An 8,762-nucleotide genomic window follows, 5' to 3' on the forward strand; every position below is an offset into this window, starting at 1 on the left:
CTCCCAACCAGGCTGAGACCACCACCCTCGACTGGACTGCAATCACCACTTCTGACCAGACTGCAGCAGCTCTCCCACCAGCAGGTTTTATCCCCTCTCCCTTTGCTTTGGACTTGGGGGGTGGGCCAAGGTACACCACTTTTGTTCATACCCCAGGGTGCTGGGTTTGTACATTTGGGTTTTGTGGATTAAAACCAATTGTCTGTCTGTATAATTGTACTTATTGCATTATTTTAATAAATTGTTATTCTGACTTATAAATCTCTCTTTTGAATTGAGTTCATTTTGCCTTGCTGGTTAACTTTTAAACCAGCACAATATGCACTCAAAAAGACATTTTTCCCTTAGGGCTGAAACTTTCCCTTACACTTTTTGTAGAAGAAACAAGTGTGTCCCATCCTCAGAGTGCTTTCTGTCAAAAGACAAGGAGACAGAATACAGCAGACAGGACTATAGCTGATAAAATAGAGAAATCACAAATATGTGGTTATGTTTTGTAGAAATTCAGGCTGAACCTGTCTGTTCTACACAGCTAAATGCAGAGCCAAGGTAAGCACAATGTGTAGTCCACACCAAGTGAGATTTTAAAAAAGGAAGAGTTAACCACGTATCTACTTCTGGCTCACTAGGATAAGACTTCTTTCCCTTTATAAGGGAGAGGGATTGATGCAGAATACTGCTGACTTTGATGGCTGCTAGAGCCCTGCAGCTGAGATGAAATGGAAAGCATCATGCAGCAGGAGCAAGCAGCTGCTCTCATTTACCCTGGACACCCACAAAGGGCTGAGCAGCCTTTGCCTTTGAATTGACATCATGTTCATGCTGGCAGCACCAAAACACTCAGTGTCTCATGAGAGTGGGGAAAAAAAAAAGACTGTCTGATAGACAAGAGTCATCATTGTTATCAGGAGATGCAGTGTGCTTGATCCCTCTGTACTGAGGGAACAAAGGGCCTGGAGATCTGCCAGCTCTCTACAGGTAAGTAATCCTCTGCTGGCAGCAATCTTCCTTGCAGCCATCGGTGGAGCAAGTTCATAAAAATCCTGTCACACTGCAGGAACTATTCTGGTAGCAGGCTATAGTTATGCAGCTCTAGCAAGTAAAGTGGTGTATGATACCTGGTGTGATGCTAGAGAGGGGGACTTTGATCAGAAACCCATGGTGGGAAAAAAGGCTGTATAGTGCCAGTAAAGGAACATAAAGCTGAGAGGTCAGTACGGGATAGCAATAGAGAACCCCTTGGTGAAGCATAGAATCCATCAGAAGTAGCAGGTGTTTAAGGAAGCTAGTACTTTGTGGTTTAGGGTGCTGTGACAAGTGATCTGAGGGTCAGGCTTCTATGGCAATGCTGAAAATCATTCCGAGTCATCTACATTTATTTTTGTGGCAGCATTTAATGTGTTCATTCCTAACAGGTTTGCTGTATAGCCTAAAGTAAAGTTGTCATAAAGCCAGAGGTCGGTTTTTGGTGCTTAGTCACCTTTAAACATTAACCTGAATAAATAAATTAGTCAAAAAAATTCTAGAGTAGGAGTGATTTCCACCTCTTAAAATTGAAGGGAATATCCTCATATTTAAGATCAAGTCCCTGTATGGTAATAACAGCTATTGAGTTGCATTTTAGAGCCTGACTCAAATGTGGAATTCCCTTCTTCTGGCATATCAAGTAAATTTAGGTGTGCTTATAAACATTGCCCTCCTACAGACCTTAGAGCAGGGGAAAAGAAAGTATTATTTTAGACTAGTGTTTTCACAAATTTTCCTTGTACTTTTCAGTTGCAATTTCCAAAAACTTGCCTGCACTCAGTAGCACTCTACTTGCCTGGATATTTCACTCTTCATCTTGAGTCAGGAAGGCAGTTGTGTCATCCCTAATATTTGTGCCCACATGGGTACAGTCAAGGGTTTTGCCCTTTGTTCCAGGGCAAGCACTCTAGGGGCTAGAGAAATCTGTGCCAACCCTGATCATATTTTTCTTTCATTCTTTCCTTAAGGCAAACTGTCTCTGCCAGACCCTCTTCTCTGCTGTCCATGTTTTCAGTTAATATTTCACTGCAGATTCTGCTTGGCTGACACAGGAACTCTCCCTAGTTTCCTAGTTTAGGGGGTTTTTTATTTGTTTGTTTGTTTGCTTGTTTTTTACCTCCTGGATCAGACTGATAATAGTAAGATTTTAAAGTATTCTTCCAGCTATCCCAGTAGGTTCCCTCTCATTCTGCTACATCAGCATTTCTTGGGTGTATTTGGACAGCTTGTTCTCATAATCCATCAGGCTCAAGGAATTTGATTGATTGCTGTTGCTGCCAGGAGATTGTACCTGCTGCTTGAAGGTACCTGTACCCCATCAGCAACGGGTGGTTTGTGCTTGCTATTACATCCTGTCAACAATTGAGCAACTCCTCATTTATTCATGAAGCACGCTCCGTCTTTTCTTGGCTCATGACTTCATGTTATTGCTGCCAGCTGCATTTCCTTCTTACCTGTCTGCACAGCAATTTGACTTAATGCAGTCATTGAGGAAGCTGTATACAGATACTTTACTCCAAGTAAGCACAAGCTTTAATCAATTTACCTGCTTCATTTCAAATTAGTTAAAAGTTTGAAGCAGTCCACAGTTGTGCTTGCTTTCTGTGGCCCAAGATCAACAACTGTTTGTCCCAAATCCTCTGGGTTATTTCTTGCGTAAAGCAGTAGTAATTTTATGTGCTGCACCCCCCATGCCTTGGGATGGGAATCTATCTGTTATTATAAATGCTGCTGTTCCCAACTCCCTTTTATTTTCTCATTTATATTTATCATCCTCTAAATCATCTTCCTCTGGTGACTTCAAATCTAATTCTCCATCACTTTCTGTAGATAGAGCACCTATTTTTAATTTTTGCATCCTGATCTGCTTTTGTAAGCATCTAATTTTAGCTTCACATTTAATATGATCAGGTTCCCCTGGAATTCTCCTTTGCTCTAGGGTGAATGGCTGCACTGTGCATGTTAATCCTTCTGCTGGATTCTGCTGCTTTATGCTTCTATGGCTTTTCTTTCCCTTTTTCTGAATTAAAAATGCTATATTTCACTATTACCTCTATGAGCCACTAGACAGTATTCCTTTTTGAGTTCTGCAGTATTTTCTTTTAAAACCAGTTTTCAGATCAAAGCAATTATTTTCTGCTTTTACTCTGGCTCTATCAGCACAAAATGTTTTAGCTGTTCCCTCAACAGTCACAGTAACACAGGAATTGTATCCTTGGGTTTCATTTTGTAATCATTCTACATGTAGCTAGAGAGCATTTATTCTATATCATGCCTGGTCCTATGAGCTGAAATGACACACCCTTTCTTCCACAGAGAGATGTCTGTAGCCTGGACGATCTTTGGGTTTTTTTTTATTTTTCTTATATTGCTCAGATTTTCAGTTGGCATCATTGGGGTGACATTAGTGGCTTGTCAAAGTCTCTGTCTGCAGTGACATAAAGCTTGTTGTGCAGCAAGGAAACAGAAGACTGGGCAAACTATAAAGGAGAGATTCTGGCTATCTAATGAAAAAAAATTCTTTTTCTGGTACCACACAAGAGCCGTAGTCTGCATACAGCAAAAGGAGGCTGTTGATGTCTTCAGATTGAATTTTAACTACTCTTAAACAAGGGCTTCATGGAGTGTTGCATCTCAGGAGCCTTCCCACTCTTCAAAAGGGCCATTGTTGGCTTTGGGCTTTTTACTGACATGGTGTGTTTCTAGTGCTCCTGGAACACCTCACATTTACACCATGGAAACAGCCTGCAATTCAACTGAACGTTTTACTGTGAGCTGGCCAGTAAACAAAGATCTCTGGTCAGAAGCAGAAGAGGAGAGAAAAGGACCCAATATTCTAATAATGAGTCCAAAGGAGAAAAATAGAGGTACAATCCTTCAAGCTGCAGCAGCTCAGAGCTGAATTTGGTGTTATTGGAAATTCCCAGTAGTGACTGTGGCATATGAGGCGTCTTTATGACAGTGTACAAGCAATGACACCAGGCACAACACCAGCAGTGTTCCTGGAGAGTACTCACACAGAAATAGGCAAGCTACTGGCAAGGTCTCTTTCCAGAAGATCATGGATGCAGGTAGATCAGGCAGTTACAGTTAAAGAATAAAATAGTGTGTGCCAGTAGAGGAGATGAGGGTGATTATTTTTAGCTTTAGTTTCCACAGAGACTATGCATCAAAAGTAATGAGAAAGGACTGGCAGGCACAGGAGGCTTTTTACACTCAGCTCCATGAAGAGCATCTTGAGGATGAAGCTAGACCAAGAAATGAATTTGAGAAATGCCTTGCTAAAGTAAAAAAGGCAAGGGGCCTGTATTTTGACCTGAGGCCCTGGAAGCTCTTAATCAAGGAAGAAATTTAATTTTGAACTTTACTGATTGTCTGGTTTAGCATGTGACCAATGTGGGCACTTCAGAGCTTTCAACATTTACTTGATGGAAAGAGAGCAGGACTTCTGGAAACTTGGAAGATCTGTCCCTTCTTCTTCAAGAGACCATGAACCTATTTTTCGGTGAACTGGGCAGTTACTTGTATGGATTTACAGCAAGTGCAATAGGCCTTCAGGCTGGAGTGACAGTTTCACCAGCCATGCATCTGTGCTGGTGCCCCAAGCTGGGCAGGACTGTGAGGGATCAGTCTCTTAAGGATTAATTCCTTGGGCTACCCTTCAGTTGCAACCATGTGTCGTGACCCACAGCTAACAAAGCTGAAAGGACAGTGAATCTTTCATGCAAGAAGAGCCAGCAGAGTGATTGCATCCAAGTTCTGGCTGGAGGCACCCTGGGGCTGGCTGCTGCTTTATTTTGTTAAGTGGGTAAGTTCATGCTCTTTTAACTCTGGGGGGAAAGCTTCTGGTTCAGTGATGGGGCGGGATCTCTTCAGGAGCATGTAAGAACATGGTACTGATTCAACACCAGCTGTGCTTGGGAGCATCCACCTTTATCCTGACTTACCTGTTGGAACAACACTGAAATACTGTCCTGAAATGCCTGTTACTTTAGTTCTTTGTTGATCATCTGAGCTGGCTCCCTCACTGAAAGAACAACAGTGAAGGGGAGAGGCGACAAAAGGGTATAAGGTACCAGGTGCAGCTCCACTGGTCCTGGAGGGTGCACTAAAGCAGGTTAGCTGTCAGGTGTCCCACAGAGACTATCCACTTTATGCAGACAGGGAGAGTTACACCCATGCTCTGCTCACTTCCCCTTTCCCTTTCATCTCCTTCAGAGCCAGTGGGGTTGATAGGATGCCAAAACACATCCTGGTATCAGGCAAAGTAGTTGGGGAAATTCCTCATTGAGGTTTATACATCACTATTAGGACTCTGGTCTCTCTGGGCAGGCTCAGAAGATGTCCTCAGAGATCTAGGGAGGCTTTTGGGGTGATGATGAACAGACCAAGGTGCCTAATTTCTTCAGGCACTTTCAGAGCTGGGTAGCAGCCAAATAGGTGAGGTTGCACATTTGGATTTTAGTCCTCACTTTTTAATCTTTGGTAGCACACAAACACTGCTGTATTTTGGTATAGAAAATAGCAAAAACTTCTAACAGAAGGTCACTGGCAGAAACTGGTGTCAATTTTGATCTCTCTGAATGCTGTCACTTTTCTAAACTGCTTTTTTCCCTCCTGGAATTTTGGGGGAATTTCTGACCTTATAGATGCTTCTGCCACAGGCTACATACTTTACCACCTGTAAGGATGTTTCAGGGTAAGTACATTAGACAACTATCTCTGGTACTGGTAGTTAATAGAGAAAGATCAGCCTCCTCTGTAGGTGTCAGTGTGGTTATACTACTTGCATGAAGTGGGAAGATGCAATCAGGTTCGATATTGCAGGGAGGAGCATTTAGAAATTCAGTGTGAAAATGGATTGAATATGGTTCCTTATTGCTTTGGCATCCATGGCTGTGCAGAAAACTGCCAGAGTATCTTTTCCCGCCTGCTAGCTGCATGGATATAAAAGAGTAGTTGATGAAGTACAGGAGCATCCATCCTGCGGCTCAGATAAACAGCAAGAGATGGTTTCAGTTCAGTGTGGTGAAGGGAAGAGCTCAAAATAAACAGCAAATAGGTCATTTGATCGTTCCTGAAGTGACCCAGTGTGCTCTGCAATGGATTAATCCTATAAGGGGATCATCTCTCTCTGGATACGCCTGCACCGCTATGGTGCCTTACGCTCGGGTCTTTTTCCTCGTTTTTCTCAAATTTACCTTTATTGCTGCCTTTCCCCTCTCTCCGGGACCCCTGCAGCCACCGATCCTCCGCTGGGCCGGGTGCGGGCAGGAGTACGGGTTACCCCGAGAGGAGCATCCTCGGCCGGCGCCGCCTCTCCCCCGCCGAGCGCTGGGGGTCGGTGTTGCCCCGCGAAGCTGCGGCAGCGCCGGGGCCGCTCCCCGGTCAAGGGGGGCCTCGGGTTGGGCTGGGGGAGCCAAAGCTGGGCCCGCACCAGGAGCAGGGCTCGGCCGGGGCAGTTCGGACACGCCGCAGCCGCGCTGCCGTGGGAGGAACGCCGCGTCTCAACCTCCCTGTTCCAAGTGCGGGGCATCCCCTGCCCCCCTCTTTGCCAGCAGCTCCCGGACGGCCCCAGAGGAAGTTTCAGCTGACCGGTCACTGACAGGATGGAGGAGAGCCCTTCTCTGCCATTGCGTTCAGTAACTGCAGGAGAGGAGAGATGGCCGGAGCCAGCTGGGACCAGGCCAGCAAAGGGGGTGCTGGAGCTTCTCCTCCTCCCAGTGCCAGTGTGCCAAGGTGGCAACGTATTGTGACAGAATCACAGAATAGTTAGGGTTGGAAGGGACCTCTGGAGATCATCCAGTCCAACCCCCTTGCCAAGGCAGGGTGGCCTGGACCGCGTCAAGGTGAGTTTGGAATGTCTCCAGAGAGGAGCAATCCATGACCTCCTTGTCCTGGGCAGCCTGTTCAGTGCTCTCTCACCCTCAGCATACAGAAGTTCTTCTTCATTTTGAGGTGGAATTTCTTGTTTTTCAGTTTGTAATCATTGCTCCTCGTCCTCTTGCTGGGAACCACTGAAAAGAGTCTGGCACCATCTTCTTGACATCCACCTTTGCGATAGTTATATGTATAGATGAGATCCCCTCTCAGTCTTCTCTGGACTAAACAGGCCCAGCTCCTGCAATTTCTCATCATAAGAGAGATGTACCAGACCCCTAATCATCTTTGTTGCCCTCTGCTGGGCCTTCACCTTGTTTTTCTAATGACAGCCTATCTGGACCTCATAGCAGGCCGTATCCAGAGCTGTGTTAAATGTGCAGATCCAGCAGCTTGTGGGCCCACCAGCTCTGCTGCCTACAGGGACAGGAACCAGCCTGCAAACCCTCCCCAGTGGAGGTTCCTGTGCACCGGGATACTCACAGCTCCTCTGGAGACAGCTGGCTGTCACAGCTGGCCAGCAGGCAGGGCACCATGGGCTGAGCCTGGTGCGGACACCTGGGCAGGGCAAACTGTGCTGTGCCAGACAGGGCTAATCCAGGTGTGCCCTGTGCAAACACAGCACTGCTGCTCCTCTCTGCATGGCCCCAGCTGGTACCCACCATAAGGAATTGAAAATTAGGCACAACTGCTTGGCCGGACCAAGCCATGCCTGCCTGTATCGTTCACCAATTGCTGTTTTCAAGCCTTGGAAATTAAGCATGCACCTTGCCTCAAAATTAAATCCCAGGACATCTATCGATCTGCAGGAGCTGGAGTTTGGTGCCAAAGATCTGCTGAGTGGTATCATCCTTGAATAGCATTCAGAGTAAGATCTATTTACCTATTTCGATTTCAAGGGTGTCTTTCACTCAATAACCGAGTCACTGCAGAAACTCGCTGAAGCTTGTATTTGATTTCTTCAGCCTCCTGGCCAGGCCATGCTTTTCTACAGGGCTGCTTTGAAGCACATCTCAGAACATGCTTCCAGATGCAGAATTACCCCAAGTCAGATCCCAGAAAGCATCCTGCAGACCTCGGAGCACTAACAAAGCATGGGTGGAGCCCCATTGCCTCCTGAGCAAAGCCTGGCTGACCTCTGTGCTCAGCTTTCTCCTGCTTTTTAGCTTCCTCAGGTGTTGGTGCAGCAGTACAGACCTGCCCTCACGTGAACAACCTGGGCTGAGATTCAGCTGATTTACCTTTGTGTGTACTGCGGAGGCATTGATATCTGATCTAGACATCCAGAAAGAGCTGCTTTTAGGGCACAGTTCATCTGATCTGTTCTAGACATCTTGTTTTTAATATGTCACCCCCAAAGTGCTCTTTCTCCCTAGTGACAACATGGGGAGCTTGCAGTGACTAGTTCAGACAAACTGTGTGTGGATGGAACCCAGTGGGGGCCATGCCCATGTTCAGCCTTTCATCGGGAGCCTTGTGAAGGGCCTGTTGTGGCTGGGGGTGTCAGACAACTAATCATCCAGGGCATGTGCAATATGTAGTTGTGGCTGCTTGCTGTTAAAATGCTAGTTCCATTACGGCATTCCAATCCGGGTCTCATAAAATAACCTAACAGCCAGATTTTTGCTCATAAGGAGGAGGATTGTTCCCCTTGTCTGACACTCCTTCTCTGAGGGGATCCAAGCACCATCTCCTGCTCCTAGTGAGCAGTCACGAAGTGGCAGCCTCCTGGGGAGACATTCTCCATCTCTATAGCTGAGGTTGTTCTCACATGTCGGTCTCTTTGAGACCATGAGCAAGTACAGTATCAGCACTTTTACATTCCTTGATAAAAATGAACTTACACTGCCAGAAGC

General features: G+C 46.0%; 1 long non-coding RNA gene across 1 annotated transcript; it reads right to left on the reverse strand.

Moving 5' to 3' along the window:
- Positions 1-3,211: 3,211 nt before the first annotated feature.
- Positions 3,212-6,290, reverse strand: LOC113965646. The gene is made up of 3 exons (XR_003533593.1): positions 6,228-6,290; positions 4,970-5,053; positions 3,212-3,450 (listed from the first exon to the last, which is right to left on the reverse strand). It is a non-coding gene; the product is annotated as an uncharacterized LOC113965646 (long non-coding RNA).
- Positions 6,291-8,762: the final 2,472 nt, after the last annotated feature.

Source organism: Neopelma chrysocephalum, unplaced genomic scaffold (genome assembly GCF_003984885.1).
Source record: "Neopelma chrysocephalum unplaced genomic scaffold, ASM398488v2 Primary Assembly neopelma1_45, whole genome shotgun sequence".
In the NCBI taxonomy this organism is placed as follows: domain Eukaryota; kingdom Metazoa; phylum Chordata; class Aves; order Passeriformes; family Pipridae; genus Neopelma; species Neopelma chrysocephalum.